The sequence below is a fragment of the Cyprinus carpio genome, chromosome A1 (assembly GCF_018340385.1).
Source record: "Cyprinus carpio isolate SPL01 chromosome A1, ASM1834038v1, whole genome shotgun sequence".
Taxonomy (NCBI): domain Eukaryota; kingdom Metazoa; phylum Chordata; class Actinopteri; order Cypriniformes; family Cyprinidae; genus Cyprinus; species Cyprinus carpio.
The window spans coordinates 16,083,628-16,100,309 of record NC_056572.1 but is presented as its reverse complement, the minus strand read 5'-3'; the positions used below and the strand labels follow the sequence as shown (position 1 = coordinate 16,100,309).

Here is a 16,682-nt window from a genome sequence, read left to right as displayed (position 1 = left end):
TCCAGTTCATTGAGATTTCTAGGCTGTCTGTCACGCAGTGCTCTTTTAAGGTCTATCCATAGATTTTCAATTATGTTGAGGTCAGGAGATTGTAAAGGCCATGGCAAAACCTTCAGTTTACGCCTCTGATGCAATCCACCGTGGATTTGGAGGTGTGTTTAGGATCATTATCCATTTGTAGAAGCCATCATCTCTTTAACTTCATCTTTTTCACAGATGGCATCAAGTTAGCGTCCAAAATTTGCTGAAATTTTATTGAATCCATTTTTACTTCTACTCGTGAAATGTTCCCTGTGCCACTAGCTGCAATACAACCCCAAAGCATGATTGATCAACCCCCATGCTTAACAGTTGGACAGAGGTTCTTTTCATTAAATTCTGTGCCCTTTCTTCTCCAAATGTACCTTTGCTCATTCCGGCCAAAAAGTTCTATTTTAACCTCATCGGTCCATAGAACTTGTTTCCAAAATGCATTAGGCTTGATTATATGTTCATTTGCAACCTTCAAACGCTGATTTTTGTGGTGAGGACATAGAAGAGGTTTTCTTCTGATGACTCTTCCATGAAGACCATCTTTGTACAAGTATCTCTTTATAGAGGAATGGTGTACCACAACTCCAGTGTCTGCCAGATCTTTCTGGAGGGATCGTGCAGTCAAACTTGGGTTTTGACTTGCTTTTCTCACAATCCTGCGAGCTGTTCTGTCTGATATTTTTCTTGGTCTTCCAAATCTTGCTTTAACTTCCACTGTTCCTGATGACTGCCATTTCTTAATAACATTCCGAACAGAGGATATTGGCATCTGAAAACGCTTTGCTATCTTCTTGTAGCCTTCTCCTGCTTTGTGAGAGTCAACTATTTTCAGTTTCAGTTTTCTAGACAACTGCTTAGAAGAACCCATGGTGCTGATTGTTGGGGCAAGGTCAGATGAGTCTGGGAATTTAAAACCTTTGAGATTGCCATCACCTGGTCTTTCCAGACGATGATTGAGAACAATCCATGACACTGTCAGGTCTCAGCTTTCCAAAGGGGGTGGTGCATGCTATAAACTCTGTAGGGTGCCCAAACTTTTGCGGACGCCATTTTTTTGTTTTCTGTTATTTTGAAAGTGTAAATGATGGAAATAAAATCTAACTTTTTTGACATATTATAAGAATGCCTAATCTGTAATTTGATGCCTTTTGGAGATTTTTCCATCTTTTCTTGGCTTCTTTATGCACATTAATACAAATTTTTACCTGGGGTGCCCAAACTTTCGCGCACCACTGTAAATGTGACTGTTCCTTTTCACTTGTTCTTCCTTTTGCAGACTTGAGAATTCATTGGAGTATCTTTGTCTTTGCCAGTAACAAATAATAATAACAAATTCTTTAACTCCACAGAAAACTCACTTCTTTCACACTGACCCTTCATTTTCTCCATTTCATATTTCAGTTGTTGTCTTTGTTGGTTTTCATCCATGCCGGATTGTGTTAAAGCTATTTTCAGTGATTTCAGAGTAATTTCTTAAATCTGAAAATCCAAGCTACTGACCTCTTTAAACGGATCCGAGAGTAGAAATATTGGATAAAGTGTGTCATAACATTCATATCCCCCTCTAATTGTACAGTATTGACAATGACACCTTTTACCTCCGGATCATTTTGTAAACATTCTCCCAGGTCAGTAGGATTGACTGGCCATTCCTTTTCAGGCAAAAGAAGAAACTGTGGTCCGAAAACCCAACTCTTGTTCTTCAAAAATGATTCCAATCTCAGCCCTATGGAAGCTATGTCTGCTGGATTTACTGCAGTGCTCATGTACCTCCATTGTGATGATTGAGACACCTTAAGAATTTCTGAAACTCTGTTGGCAATGAAAATTTGATACCTAGAAACTTATTCTCTGATATATTTTAATACAGAGGTACTGTAAGTCCAGAAAACAGAGTCTTGAGGGCACATACAGAGTTCTTTTCTCCACACTGAATCCATCCAGCTTGCCAACCTTGCAGCAGTAAGTTCCATTCGAAGGATAGACACTGGCTTCAAAGGAGCTACTCTAGCTTTCCCCATTACAAAATCAACATTCACTTGTAAGTTAACATCATGCAAAAGCAGAGAAGTAACTACTTCATAACCATCTTCGCTTTCATCAGAAGAGTGGTGCAACTGTGCTGTATTCACCTCTCCAAAACTCATAGGTTTGAAACATCAATCAATCTTAAAGCTTTTTAACTCATGTAATCTATCCAACCAGTTGATCCACTCCTGAGCAATTGAATCAGGAATAATATCATCCCAGCCAAGTTTCTTCCTGCACAGATCTTGTAAGATCCTTTTTGCAGAATTCCTTAGGGATCATAAACAGAACTCACAGTAGCAAGGATCCCTCTTTTGGTTGAAGGCCTCTGCTGCAACACGATTTTGAACTCGAAGGCATCAGATTGTATACACCATTGTATGCCTAACTCTCTCTCTATGGGAACTAAATCTTGGCCCAAATCCAAATCTTTTACATATCTTTTGCTCTGAGTTCCTCTGGGATTTTTACCAGCACATCTCGAATGTTACTTATCCATTTTGTCAATGTGAAACCCCCCTTAGCACAAATAGCTAGGAGGTCATGATACAGAGTAACAGCTTTATCCTCTGAATTTACAGAGACAAGACAGTCGTCTACGTAAAGGCAATGCAAGATTGCATCAATTACTTCCTTGCTAAAGTCTTTGTTATCTTCTGTGCACCTTCTGAGAGCAAAATCTGCACAACTTGTTTACGAAGTGGCTCCAAAGAGGTGCATGACCATACAATACTCAACCATATCTTGAATAAGGTCACCATCAGGCCACCAAAGAAATCTCAGCAAATCTGCATAATCTTTCGGCAACCTCACTTGATGAAACATGGCTTCAATATCTGCCATGATCACAACTCGTTCCTTCCTAAATCTGTTTATCTCTCCAGTCAATGAACTGGTGAGGTCTGGACCCTGTAATAACAGGGTATTCAAAGACTTCCCTTAGAACATAGCTCCACAATCAAAAACAACCCAGAGCTTTCCTTTGCAGGGGTGGTAAACACCGTGATGGGGTATATATCATACTTTTACCATCGCTACATCCCAAGTCTTCAGCTGGCACTCTCTCTGCATAACCTTTAGAGATAAGATCTTTCATGAAAATAGAATATTCAGAATTAAATCTTTTCTTTAGATTCAGAGCATGCTGTTCTGCGATTATCTTGTTGTCTGGCATACGGACATCTTTTTTCCTCAAAGGCAAGCCAATAGAATAATGACCATCTACCAGCTTAAATGAGTCTGTTACCATCTCCATAATCTTGTGATCTTCTCTTGAAAACCCAACTTGTTCATTTTTGTTACATTCAGGAAATTCAATTTTAATGATAATAATAATGCATTTTATTTCATGGCGCCTTTCAGAACACCCAAGGTCATCTTACAAGCAATATACAGGTCACTGCATAAGACAAAACACACAACAAACAAACAGCATATACATGTAAAGTGAATTTTAGTCTCAATAAAACGTTATAAAAAAGCCTGTATAAAAAGATATGTCTTAAGACGCATTTTAAAAGTCAACAAGCACTTGCTATTGCGAACATCGAGGGGAAGAGAGTTCCATATGCGGGGGGCAGCATAAATAAAAGATCTGGCACCCATGGTAGTAAGTCGAATCCGAGGTACCACAAGAGAAATTGAAGATGAAGATCTAAGTGCACGTGAAAGAGTGTAAACATGGAGAAGTTGAGTAAGGTATAGTGGTGCAAGATTATGAAGTGCCTTATAAGTGAGTAGCAAGATTTTGAATTCAACTCTGTATTTTACTGGAAGCCAGTGCAATTGCTGGAGAACCGGAGAAATGTGATCAGTATAAGGTGTTCTAGAGAGAACACGAGCTGCAGAATTCTTAACCAACTGAAGCTTATGCAGCAATTTGGAGGGAATACCTGTGAGAAGAGCATTGCAGTAGTCTATATGTAAAGTGACTAGTGCGTGAATGAGAACTACAGTATTATTATTTGAAGGAAAGGGACGGAGACGGTTAATATTGCGCAGATGGAAGTATGCGACCCACGTGATATTATTAATTTGAGCTTTAAAGGATAGTGTGCTATCCATGATGACACCCAAACTTTTAACCTGAGAGGTAGCACAGATTGCAGTATTGTCAATGTATAGAGAGAAACAATTAGATTTAGACACAACAGATCTAGTGCCAACAAGCAGAGCCTCAGTTTTGTTGCCATTTACCTTCAAGAAGTTCGCTGAAAGCCAATCTTTAATTTCAGCTAAACAACTTGACAAAGATGGCGGCAGAAAAGAACCGGTGGGTTTGGCAGACAGGTAAAGTGTGGTGTCATCCGCATAACAGTGAAAATTAATACCATATTTCCTTAAAATATAACCAAGAGGGACCATATATATAATGAAAAGAAGTGGGCTCAAAACAGAAACCTGGGGAACACCAGTGGTGACTGTAGATATTCTTGAACTAAAACCTTTTAATTGAATAAGCTGACTGCGTCCAGATATATTTGAACTAAACCAAGATAGAGCAATGCCAGTAATACCAATGGAAGCGACCCTGTCAAGAAGTATCTTATGTGAGACAGTATCAAAGGCAGCGCTCAAGTCAAGAAGGACAAGTATAGTTAAAAGCCCAGAGTCAGCTGCCAACAGTAGATCATTGGTTATTCTGACAAGAGCAGTCTCAGTGCTGTGGTGGTGTGTTGCTGTGGTAACTCTGAAATAGTTAGTAGTGTAAAGTTAGAGAAAACAGAGTGGGGAGGTGTGTGAGTGATAGACTGACAGGACTTATTGTGAAGAGTACCAGTAAGTAATTGCTGATGGACATTTTCAACCTTAGATGCAAAAAAAGTCAAAAAGCGATCACATAAGTCAGTGGAACACATGTCAATGTCAACGTCAATGTCACATTTATTTATATAGCACATTTCCAAGGCCAGGGCCTACCAAAGTACTTCACAGTAAAATACACAAAAAAAGAACAATGAAATAACAAAATACTAAGGAAAAAAAAAATAATAATAATAATATACACATAGAATACAACACATTCATCAAGGCGGCTCCCATGTGCCAAAAGCTACTTCAAACAAATGATTCTTCAGCAATGATTTAAAAGTGGACAGGCTACTAGCAGTCCGCACAGCTATGGGCAGTGAGTTCCAGAGAGTGGGAGCTGCCACTGAGAAGGCTCGATCACCACTGGATCTCAATTTCGATCTAGGAACCTCCAGGACCATCAGGCTGGCTGAACGGAGGTCTCTGGAGGGCCTATGCAACCTGACAAGGTCTGTAAGATACTTTGGGGCTAGCCCATTGAGACATTTAAAAACAAATAAAATAACCTTAAAATCAATCCGATACTTTACTGGAAGCCAGTGAAGCGATGAGAGCACTGGAGTAATGTGCTCCCGCTTCTTCCTGCCGCTTAAAAGACGAGCTGCTGCGTTCTGTACAAGCTGCAGACGATAGAGCTCAGACTTCCCAATGCCTGTATACAAGGAGTTACAGTAATCCAGGCGAGAGGTAATAAAAACATGAATAACTTTTTCTAGGTCAGCCTGTCTCAAATACGGTTTGACTTTAGCTATCAGTCTAAGCTGAAAAAAACAAGACTTAACCACAGCACTGACCTGCTTATCCAGTTTAAAAGCACTGTCAACAATCACTCCAAGATTCCTGGCATGGGATCTTAAATGAGGTGCTAGTTGGCCGAGGGAGCTGGTAAGAACCTGAACCAACTCTGGACGACCAAACAAGACAACCTCCGTTTTATTCTCATTAATTTTTAAAAAGTTTAGGTCCATCCATGTCTTAATATCACTCATGCAGTTTATCACGGCCTGCAAAGATTCTTTTACTGGAACCTTTAGCGGTAGATACACCTGCACATCATCAGCGAAGCAGTGGAAAGAAATGCCATGCTTCCTGAATATGAATCCCAATGGGAGTATATACAGGGTGAATAGGAGTGGACCCAAAAGTCCACAGGTCAGAGGGGCCACTGAGGAGGAAAACTGTCCCATTTGTACAGAAATTGATCTGTCTGTTAAATACGACTCAAACCACTTTAGGACAGTGCCTTTTAAGCCAACACAGTGCTCTAAGCGCCACAGAAGAATTTTATGATCAACTGTGTTGAAGGCTGCAGTCAAATCAAGCAGAATTAGAATGGCACAGTTGCCAGTATCAAGGTGTAAGAACAGATCATTAAAAACTTTTGAAAGAGCAGTCTCCGTGCTATGACGAGACCTAAAACCAGACTGAAACTGTTCACAAACATCAGCTTTTTTTTTTTTTAATTCTTGGACCTGAATTAACACAGCTCTTTCTAAAACCTTTGAAATAAAAGGGAGCTTAGAAATGGGTCTTAAATTACACAAAACCAGAGGGTCTAAGTTCTTCTTCTTCAAAAGAGGCTGAACTATGGCATGTTTGAAGGAGGATGGGACGCAGCCAGAACTAAGGTCACAAATTAATAAATTTCAAAATAAAAGACTCCACCGAACAGAAGACCTCCTTAAACAGACATGATGGAATGCTATCTGTTTGACAGTTAGCAGGGCGTAAATGTGCAACTATCTCATTCAATTCAGAGAGACAGACCGGTTCAAAGCTGTCGAAGACAGCTGTGCTTGCTAGAGGAGCTGAGGGGTCCTGAGCAGACCGAGATAGTGGAATTCTAATAGCAGAAATCTTATCTGTAAAAAACTGCAGAAAAGCCTCACACAAGCTAGAAGAAGGCTCCATACAAACAGCATCACCAGAGTTCACCAGTGAATCAAATACATTAAAAAGAACCTGAGGCTTATGAGCATTTTTTGACACAAGTAAAGAGAAATATTCAGTTTTTGCAGTTTTTACAGCCTGCTGATAATTAATAAGACTGTCCTGAAGGAGTTCCCTAGAAATTTGAAGATTGTCCTTTTTCCATTTTCTCTCCGCCTGTCTACATGTGCGCCTGAGCGCACGAGTAGACTCATTCAGCCAGGGCTCCTTCTGTGGCTTTATGCGCTTTAAAGTCATGTGTGCGATCAAATCTAAAATCTTAGTACAGAGAGAATCAAACATTGCTATGCATTCATCCACACTGCAGTCATTAAGATCATCCAGAGAGTATAAAAAAGAGTCTTTAAAAATAGCACAAAACAGCTGTGGAGTTCCAGAATTAAAAACACGGAGACTGCGCAGAGGAACTGCGCTTAAAGAGGGAGCAGGCACAGAGAAGGAGAATAGAACAGGTAAATGGTCGGATAAAAGTGTGTGGCCGATCTCAGTTATCTGTATGTCCAGCCCATATGACAGCACAAGATCCAAAATATGACCCTTTTCATGCGTAGGCTCCCGAACGGACTGCATAAGGTCAAAAGAGTCAATTACATTCATGAAGTCTTTGACCAGAGGTTTGTTCTCACAACACACATGTATATTAAAATCACCAACAATCAAAATGTGATCATATTTAAGAGTGACACCCGATACAAAGTCTGCAAAGTCCCGAACAAAGTCTTTGTTGAATTTTGGTGGTCGATAGACCACCGCACAGAGAAAAGTTCCCGAAAGCTTTACCTCAAAGAGTTGCAGCTCAAAGCTGGAGTAGCCTGCAGTTGAAGATTGTTGACAGCAAAAAGTAGATTTAAAAATGGATATCAATTGGCAAAGAATCAGGTGGTTTCAGAATATTGTTTGCCACCAAGAAAAGAGACCTAGAGTTCCCATTGCTAACTCCAATTATATTGGAGTAGTAATCGGATTTAGCTTTAGTCAGTGCATTTTTATAATTTTGAATATGTTCAGCATACATTTCTTTATGAACAGTAAGGCCAGACCTGACTTACACCCGCTCTAACCTACGGTCTTTAGTTTTAAGTTCACGCAGTTCAGGTGTAAACCAAGGAACTGAATGTACAAATGAAACAGTTCGAGTTTTCACAGGTGCAAATTCATCTAAAATCATGTTCAGTCCATCATCGTAATATTTTACCAGTTCATCAACAATAGAGAAATCAGATTTACTGGAGAAGATGGAAATTCATTAGCAAAAGTAGGAAAATCAATGTTCTTAATATTCCGAAATGTAATCAGGCGACACAGGTTTACCTTAAAAATGGCCAGTTTGGCACAAAATGACATCAGAAAGTGATCTGATATGGATAGATCAGAAACAGTACAATTAAAAGGTGTTATACCAGAGCAGCAAACAAGATCAAGAGTATGCCCCTTAGTATGAGTGGGCAGTGTGTTAAATTGTTGTATACCAAAGCAATCCAAACATGATAAAAATTCACTTGTAAATGCATTACTGACATTATCTGTATGAATGTTAAAATCACCCAGAAGGATAACATTTGAAGATATTGAACATAGATAAGTCAAGAGTTCAGATAGTTCAGTTAAAAAGGCATTATTGCTCTTGGGAGGGCGGAAGATAGTTATGAGGATGGTAGGAATCACACCATTGATTTTTATGGCAATTGATTCAAAATAAGAATATGTAGGCAAAGTTAACTGAGATACTTTCAATTTCTCTTTATAAAGTATTGCTAGCCCCCCTCCCATTCCCATATCATGATATTTACAAACATAACTATATCCTGGGGGAACAGACTGGTTTAGATGGAAAAAGTCATCTGGTTTCTGCCATGTCTCAGTTAGACAGAAAAAGTCAAACTCACGGTTAGACAGCAGATTGTACATCAGGGGTCCTTTAGTGGAAAGCGATCGTATATTAAGTAATCCAAAGTCAAGTCAAGTCAAGTCATCTTTATTTATATAGCGCTTTAAACAAAAAAGATTGCATCAAAGCAACTGAAAAACATTAATTAGGAAAACAGTGTGTCAATAATGCAAAATGACAGTTAAAGGCAGTTCATCACTGAATTCAGTGATGTCATCATGCAGCTCAGTTCAGTTTAAATAGTATCTGTGCAATAATTTGCAATCAAGTCAACGATATCGCTGTAAATGAAGTGTCCCCAACTAAGCAAGCCAGAGGCGACAGCGGCAAGGAACCAAAACTCCATCAGTGACAGAATGGAGAAAAAAACCTTGGGAGAAACCAGGCTCAGTTGGGGGGCCAGTTCTCCTCTGGCCAGACGAAACCAGCAGTTCGATTCCAGGCTGCAGCAAAGTCAGATTGTGCAGAAGAATCATCTGTTTCCTGTGGTCTTGTCCCGGTGGTCATCTGAGACAAGATCTTTACAGGGGATCTGTCTCTGGGGCTCTAGTCCTGGTCTCCGCTGTCTTTCAGGGCTGTAGAGGTCCTTTCTAGGTGCTGATCCACCATCTGGGCTGGATACATACTGGATCTGGGTGACTGCAGTGACCCTCTGACTTGGATACAGACTGGATCTGGTGGCTACGGTGACCTCGGAATAAGAGAGAAACAGACATATATGAGCGTAGATGCCATTCTTTTAATGATGTAGCAAGTACATCGGGTGTTATGGGAAGTGTTCCCGGTTCCGGTTTACCTAATTAATGCAGCCTAAAAATCCTTTAACGGATTTGGATATTAGAAGCATATTAGTATGTTACGTGTAAGCCAGTTTAAAGAGATGGGTCTTTAATCTAGATTTAAACTGCAAGAGTGTGTCTGCCTCCCGAACAATGTTAGGTAGGTTATTCCAGAGTTTGGGCGCTAAATATGAGAAGGATCTGCTGCCCGCAGTTGACTTTGATATTCTAGGTATTATCAAATTGCCAGAGTTTTGAGAACGGAGCGGACGTGGAGGACTATAATGTAACAAGAGCTCGTTCAAATACTGAGGTGCTAAACCATTCAGGGCTTCATAAGTAATAAGCAAGATTTTAAAATCTATGCGATGTTTGATAGGGAGCCAGTGCAGTGTTGACAGGACCGGGCTAATATGATCATACTTCCTGGTTCTAGTAAGAACTCTAGCTGCTGCATTTTGGACTAACTGGAGTTTGTTTACTAAGCGTGCAGAACAACCACCCAATAGAGCATTACAATAGTCTAACCTTGGTCATAAACGCATGGATTAACATTTCTGCATTTGACATTGAGAGCATAGGCCGTAATTTAGATATATTTTTGAGATGGAAAAATGCAGTTTTACAAATGCTAGAAACGTGGCTTTCTAAGGAAAGGTTGCTATCAAATAGCACACCTAGGTTCCTAACTGATGTCGAAGAATTGACAGAGCAGCCATCAAGGCTTAGACATCATTCTAGGTCATTACATGCAGAGCTTTTTGGCCCTATAATTAACACCTCTGTTTTTTCAGAATTTAGCAGTAAGAAATTACTCGTCATCCAGTTTTTTATATCGACTATGGAAAAATCGACAAAGGAAAAACTGTTTTTACCAGAATCGTTGCCAACCGATCTGGCCAGGTTGGTTAATACACTGCGATCGACAGTCCGTTTAAGCCTCCTGGGCGAGCGTGGTTTAGATGACCAAAAGGACCGTATTTGACAAATTTAATTGCACAGTGTCCGTTATTGACACTGCGGACCACTTCAATCGGCTCCATAACCCTTGGGGCATTTATTCCTACAAGCAATTCAGTCAATTTCAGGTAGATTCACATGTTTCAAATGTGGCCTTCACTGCAAATCCATTTGTCTTGGGATATTTCTGCTATGCACAGGCATAGTCTCTTGTGTATAGGCATCAGGTAACTCCCAAAGATCTTCTTCATTCAAACCAGCTACTTCTAACCCAGAAACAACATGGGTAGTTGTGACTTTCTCCTGATTACACAAGAGAATATTTGTTTTTCTACCCGAAAGAACAAGTCTATTCATCAATCCAGATGTACAAAACACTGCTGTGCTACCTTGGTCCAAAAATGCATAAGTAATCACAGTCTTATTTCCTTTTTTATATTTCACTTTCACAGGAACTATAGAAAGTTTACATTCATATTCACCAGCCCCAATAAATCCACTGGACTCAACAGATTCCAGATCACTGCCCATTACATTTTCCGTCTACTTCTTCACTTGCTTTGACTCACTCACATTTTCTCTTGGGTAGATTTGAAGTATACTAGGGTGTTTAAGATTACACACTTTACATGAAAGGTGATATTTACAATGTTTACTGATGTGCCCTGTACACATGCAGGCAAAACAAATGCTGTTATCTTTTAAGAATGAAATCATTTCACCATGACTCCTCTTTTCAAATAGAGGGCACAATTCCAAAGTGTGTCCACATCTGCAAAACAAACAACTCTTGTTGCTGGGTAAAATTGTTTCTTTTGTTAATCCCAATTTCTGATTTCCTTTCCATTGATTTAACAGTAGTAGCAAAACTGCTTCTTTTAGTTTTAAAATTAGACTTGCCTTTATTCACAGATTGAGTTAGACCTATTGGACTCCGCCATCAGAGTTTCATGCCAGAACTCTGTATATACAAGATTTGAATCAGTCTTACCAATGGAAGATCATGAACGAACATCAGAGAGCAGATCCAAAGTAGTGACCAAAACTTTTAAACTCCTTCTTGGTAAGTAATCCAATGTCTAGAAAAATAAACATACAAAAAATACTCCACAAGAGAGGCAGCCGTAAAATCCAAAAAACAGTTTGGTAAGTATTCCACAAGCGCTCGAAGACCCGGGGGAAACTAACAATGAACAGCGTGAGCACCAACCCCTCCAACGCCGGTAAGCCAGCTCCCCATATAGTAAACCGAGCTTCCTTGTTCTGATCACGTGAAAGTTTGCGATGCCAGGTAACACGTGCAGTCTCGCAAGACTGATCTCATCCAGGGCAAATACACACACATATATAGAGGCAACAATACAGAAAACAGGGTGATAATAGATTAAATGATCCACAATATATTAGTGATAATCAACAACCGTATACATAAATCACCCCTTATGTGGCATTGCTACAATACTGGTTGTGTCAAAGCAGCTTTACAGTGTTAAACAGGAAAATAGATTGTCAATAATGCACAAAGACAATAAGTCATTTTTCCAGTCAAAAGTCAGTTCATTGATGATTCAGTGATGTTATCATCCAGTTCAGCTCTCTTCCAATAGTGCCTGTGCAATTGGTCAAGCGTCCCCAACTAAGCAAGCCAAAGGTGACAGTGGCAAGGAACCAAAACTCCATCGGTGACATAAATGGAGAAAAAAACTTGGGAAATACCAGGCTCAGTCGGGATTCGCCCGCTGTTTATTTTGATATTCTAGATATTATCAAATGGCCAGAGTTTTTAGATTCCTGCGGACATGAAGGACTATAATGTGATATGAGCTCACTCATGTATTGAGGAGCTAAACCATTCAGGGCTTTATAAGTAATTAGCAAGATTATAAAAATGTATTCATTGTTCAATAGGGAGCCAGTGCAGAGTTGACAGAACCAGGCTAATGTGGTCGTGCTTCCTCGTTCTCGTAAAAACTCTAGCTGCTGCATTTTGGACCAGATGGAGTTTTATTAAGCGTGCAATAAAGAGTAACCACCCAATAAAGCATTACAATAATCTAACATTAAGGTCATGAATGCATGAATTAACGTTTCTGCATTTGACATTGCTAGAAATGCTAGAAAAATGGTTTTCAAAGGAAAGGTTGCTATCAAATAGCACACCTAGGTTCCTAACTGATGAGGAGAAATTAACAGAGCAGCCATCAAGTGTTAGACAGTGTTTTAGATTATTACATGCAGAGGTTTTTGGTCCAGTAATTAAAACCACAGTTTTTTCAGAATTTAGCAGTAGGAAATTTCTAGTCATCCAGTTTTTTTATATCAACTATGCATGCATTTCGTTAGTTTTGCAAATTAGTAGGTTTCATCGGGCCGCGAAGAAATATAGAGCTGTGTATCATCAGCATAACAGTGAAAGCTAACACCATGTCTCTTGATGAAATATCTCCCAAGGGTAATATGTGAAGTGTGAAAAGCAACAGTCCTAGTACTGAGCCTTGTGGCACTCCATACTGTACTTGTGAACGATGCGATATCTCATCATTCATTGCTAGGAATTGATGACGGTCAGATAATTAAGATTTGAACCATGACAATGCAATTCCACTAATATATATTAGTTATATATATATATACAGTGATGTGAAAAAGTGTTGGCCCCCTTCCTCATTTCAGGCCTGATTACTTCATGGAACAGTGGAGAACCTTCCCAGGAGTGGCTGGCTGACCAAAATTACCCCTAGAGCACAGCAACAACTTATCCAAGAGGTCACATCTTGATGATCCCCAAGACTTTTGGGAAAATACTCTGTGGACTGACGAGACAAAAGTTGACCTTTTTGGAAGGTGTGTGTCCCAATATGTCTGGTGTAAAAGTAACACCGCATTTCAGAAAATGAACATCATACCAACAGTAAAATATGGTGGTGGTAGTGTGATGGTCTGGGGCTGTTATTCTGCTTCAGGACCTGGAAGACTTGCTGTGATAAATGGAACCATGAATTCTGCGGTTTACCAAAAGTCCCGAAGGACAATGTCCAGCCATCTGTTCGTGACCTCAAGCTGAAGCAAACTTGTGTTCTGGAGCAGGACAATGATCCAAAACACACCAGCAAGTCCACCTCTGAATGGCTGAAGAAAAACAAAATGAAGACTAGTCAAAGTCCTGACCTGAATCCTATGAAATGCTGTGGCATGACCTTAAAAAGGTGGTTCATGCTCGAAAACCCTCCAGTGTGGCTGAATTACAACAATTTTGCATAGATGAGTGGACCAAAAATTCCTCCACAGCGCTGTAACAGACTCATTGCCAGTTATTGCAAACGCTTGATTGCAGTTGTTGCTGCTAAGGGTGGCCCAACCAGTTATTAGGGGGCAAACATTTTTTTCACACAGGGCCATGTAGTTTTGGATTTTGTTTTTCCTTAATAATAAAAACCTTCATTTAAAAACTGCATGTTGTGTTCACTTGTGTTATCTTTGACTAATATTTAAATTTGTTTCATGACCTGAAACATTAAAGTGTGACAGTTAAAGTGTGGAGTTGAAAAGAGGACAGACCCTCTTATTGTGCATCTGTTAAGGGGAAAACTTTACATGTTATTTCTATTATATTTCTTTTTTATTTTATTTGTCTTAAGTAAACTAATCAAAGTTATGTCTCGTTTAATGGACTGTGTGGTTATTTTAGTCAGTTAAGAAGCATACCAAAAGCAGAGAAAAGGTTTACTGAAACAAGGCTAATAATATTCAGAGAACATTTAGAGATATTTAACTGCAGATTAATCCAGGGCCCCTTCATAAGTTTAAGGGAGTGGGACGCTACGTGTATTTGTTTGTGTTGCGAGTTTTTGCAGTGCGTTTCTGTATTTGCAGCGCGTTTCTATATTTGATTGTGTTGTGAATTTTTACAGCATGTTGCTGTATTTGGTTGTGTTGTGAGTATTTGCAGTGTGTGTGTTGTCAAACTGATGCAGATGTTTTCTTAATTTCCTGGTGCTTTTTCTATTTGCATGTATCTTCTTAAGTTGCAGCACGTTGAGCTCTCCCAGACGCAGTAGGAGAGTGCAGATGGCGATTGCAAGTAACATTGTGTGTGTGTGTGTGTGTGTGTGTGTTTACCACCTGGCTATTGTTATAAAATGTTGAGAGATTCAATAATGATAATAAAAAAATAATAATAAAATGAAATTTGTCTGAAAGAAGAAAGTCATATATTGTACACCTAGGATGGCTTGAGGGTGAGTAAAACATGGGGTAATTTTTTTGAGTGAACTATCCCTTTTAGCAGGTCATCTAAGGATAAATGTGAAATATTCCGTGAGACAGTCATTAAGTGAATAATGGGTTTAGCCCAAAGGGTGAAAATCCCTGATTGACTCATGCCAACTGAAATAATAACCATCATCAATGATTATTGATGAAGATCAAATCTAGAAAAATATACAGACAATATTAGTGGAATTAAACTGAATATGAAATAGCAAATATAGATAAATGAATGTACAACACAAACACTAAATCCTTCCTCTAAGCTGAATCTGTGTTTTTGGGTATGAATAAAACCTATACAAACAGACGTGACTATATATTTTGTCTTTCAGGTTTATAATACATGAATGATTGTTACCTGTCATTATTATCATCATCAACTTTTCATCCTGAATGTTAATGGTGTTTTCATTTACAACAGAAAATCAACAGAACTCAATCTTAGAAACTCCCTAATCATAGTTTTACTATTATTAAAACAAGCAGCAACTTCCCCGTAATGCTTATGATTTCATAGATATGATTTGAAGAACGGTGAACTACTAATTTTAATCCTTTCTAAACACTTTAATTTACATAGATAGTCTGATCACACTTTTCCCCTTCGTAATTTCCATTGGAGGGGGTTTCACATGAGTCACTTCTCTCTAAAGTACCGTGTGTATATATAGGCCTCAGTAGCGTTGCTTAGAGAGAAAGATGGGAGACAGAGACAGAAAGTCAATGAGTTCTGTTTAAAATGAATGGAATATCTCAAAGATGTGCTAAAACGACTTTCAGCTAAAACCAGCAGACTAAATCAGAGGACTGGCAGTTGTCAAGGAGGAATATATCAACAGAACAAGGAAGGAAATCAAACAGGTAAATGTGTTTCAGAGCTCTGAAGAAAACCACATGATGCTGTGGCTTCTGCATTTCCTTCCTTCTGTTAAAGTTTGTGTTTTTGAATATCGAAACGGCATCTTTATCAGCCAGTGAAATTTGAAACAGACTCCACATAACTGTTAAAAACAGGGAATGAGAGCAAAGAAAGGAGAAGGAGCAGAGTCGGATGTATATGTGACTCAGTGTTACCAGCGTTTAAAGGTCACAGATCGTCACCTTTCTGAACTGGATGTGTGGGCAATGGAGATGATGTTGACCACATTATTTAAATGTAGTTTTAGGATTGACTCTAAACGGACAGACAGTTTGCTTTTATTGTCATAATTCAAACCCAAAAAAATCTGATGCATCATGAAAACAAGTTTTTAGTTTTTTGTATTTTTTTTTCTATGTTTTTAGAAATGCATCATGAAAAGCATTTAAACAATGTGATTTATAGTCAATCTGATTTTGTTTCTTTTCTTCTGAACAGGTTCTGCTCCAGATCATGACGTGATCGCGGCTCTGAATCGTCCCAGTTCAGGTTTAATGCTAATCGTGATAGGGGTTTTGTACTACTGAACACCTATGCTGTTAGCATTAGTCCTGCGCTGGTGGCTAAATCTCCAAATCTCATAACTAGGTTAAATCTAGTTGTGTAAGTTGTGTTCGCATTCACACATCCAGAAACAACTCAATAAGTATGAAATACATATATATATAAAAAAAATATGTAAATAATCACAAATGACTTAAAAGTCTGTTCATTGAATCGTTAAATTGTATTTGCAGCTTCTGTCTGAACCGAAAACAAATAAAAGGAACCTGCAACCATTTGTTTTTGTAATTAACTTTCATTTCCTTTGTTTGATGGGCTGAATGTGTGAGTTTTTATTCATGTAAATGAATGAGGGTTTTTTCCTCTTTTTTTCTGAATGAACAGATTTACTACCTATTGTAATTTTACATAATATTCATACTAGCCTCACCACATCCGTCATGTCTTCACCAAAACAAAAAAGCATACGTGGATTTAAATAAAATCTCAGCCAATGTCCAACCCAAATATCAGTTGTGGTCACATTCTGCAAGCAGTTTGT

General features: G+C 38.9%; 1 long non-coding RNA gene across 1 annotated transcript; it reads left to right on the top strand.

Moving 5' to 3' along the window:
- Positions 1 to 15,445: 15,445 nt before the first annotated feature.
- LOC122148009 lies at positions 15,446 to 16,416 on the top strand. The gene is made up of 2 exons (XR_006162016.1): positions 15,446 to 15,579; positions 16,076 to 16,416. It is a non-coding gene; the product is annotated as an uncharacterized LOC122148009 (long non-coding RNA).
- Positions 16,417 to 16,682: the final 266 nt, after the last annotated feature.